The following is a 1,751-nucleotide window of genomic DNA, read 5'->3' as shown; positions in this document are numbered from 1 at the left end:
GAGAGAGAGAGAGAGAGAGAGAGAGAGAGAGAGAGAGAATATTAAACAAAGAATTTCTCGAGGTGATAACTACTAGTTGAAATATTGTCCCACTGATTATATGATTTCATTTGATTTTATATAATTTTGTCTGATTATACAAATAATTTTTTTCATTACGTATGAAGTAATTTGGCAAAATATATACGATTTTATTTAATATTATACAATGATCTCTCACGGTTGCATAAGTAACTATCGGATTATACATAGAGATTTCAAAATATAAATAATGAAGAGCAATACAGCCACGATAGATGTTAACGCGAGTCATATATTTAAAATTCACAAATAAATAAGTAGACGTGTTTCGGTCAAGATTTGACTATCATCAGTACAAACAAGATGACAATAAATAAAGAAACTTACAAAATAGATTCTAAGTAAGCAAAAATCACTAGTCCGAAGATGTTACAATAATAATATCAAAATAAAATTACATAAAAAAAATTACTAAAAAGAAACTGCATAAAATTAAAAACGCAATGCTCGCAAGTTCTTAGATGGTAAAATAATGTTTTTCCGCTAGTAGTAAGAATTTACAGCGTGAATAGAAATTAAGAGAGTTAAATTTAACAATGTTTCAATCTTCTGATGTAACTCTGTTACGATTCCTGTTTTCTTAAGAAGCGATGAGCAACTTCGTGTAAAAATACGAAATTTCCAAGTTCACGTATCTTATGGCACGAAATCTCACAAATATGATCCGGAGTAAGTAAAGAACTATTGAATAGTATTTGAATACTGTTTAAAAATTATTTCCGACAATTATCTACTATCTCATAGAGATTTCATATGAATTTTAGAATGATTTCGAGGATTCTATCCCACGATTACATGGTTACTCCCTCGGAATTTCTTGGGGCCCTGTAAATATGATTACACAACAAATAGAGAATAAATGCCTTTTTTAACCATCAAGGTGGAGCTTAATTGCTTAAATAATTCGAATGTGAATTTATATACTACATATGCAATCATTTCAATTCAAAGGAAACGAGATAGAATGGAGTGGAGAGTAAGGGAGAGAGGATGCGAGATAAAACGGTGTATTATTCCATGTACCTACGTGCCCCGCAGCTCTCTCTCTCTCTCTCTCTTTCTATCTTACACCAGTGACTTGCAGTCCTTCCTAGTAGGTCTGACCTTGTACAAGTTCGGAACGCTCGAGAAACTCACGCGGGGCGGTAATCGATCGCGCAGGCGGCCTGGAATTTTGCGCGCCGCTTGTTTATAAACACCGGAAGTTCGCTCTTACTTCTCCCTCGAGAGAGATACCGGGTATCTCAAAGGGAATAGACCGAAGTAGAACAATGGCGGGAGATCCTCTTTCTTCCTCTCGGAGAGAATCTTGAGTTGGATTCCTTTTCTGCTTACGTGCGTATCTATCATCCGCACGCCGTTCCATTTGTACTGTTGACGTAATCGGGTGAAGAGACGGTCGGTATTTACGATCCTTGGAATAACTTACGCGTAGAGGCGGTTTTTGCTACCCCTAGCTGGGTAAACTGGTTGAGAGATGCGAAGAACGCGGGATCGGAATTAATCTGAGCTGGCTGCGCAGCTGGCATTGCTGGCAAATACGGTTATTCGGCCACGGAGCCGCTCGCTCGATCGATACGGCGCGCGGCCCACAGAGAGCCATGAATTCGTTGTACGTGTTTTCGGCGCGGCAGCGTCGAGCTCGAGGACGTATCACATTTTAGCATACC

The 1,751-nt window shown here is 38.4% G+C and overlaps 1 protein-coding gene across 1 annotated transcript in view; it reads left to right on the top strand.

Annotated features, from left to right (window-relative positions):
- Positions 1–1,751, top strand: part of LOC108749961 (MAP kinase-interacting serine/threonine-protein kinase 1) — a 26,235-nt gene that overhangs the window by 18,186 nt on the left and 6,298 nt on the right. The window lies entirely within an intron of this gene.

This window comes from Trachymyrmex septentrionalis, unplaced genomic scaffold (assembly GCF_001594115.1).
Source record: "Trachymyrmex septentrionalis isolate Tsep2-gDNA-1 unplaced genomic scaffold, Tsep1.0 scaffold11, whole genome shotgun sequence".
Classification (NCBI taxonomy): domain Eukaryota; kingdom Metazoa; phylum Arthropoda; class Insecta; order Hymenoptera; family Formicidae; genus Trachymyrmex; species Trachymyrmex septentrionalis.
The sequence above is the reverse complement of the archived record's forward strand: the minus strand, read 5'-3'. Positions and strand labels throughout refer to the sequence as shown.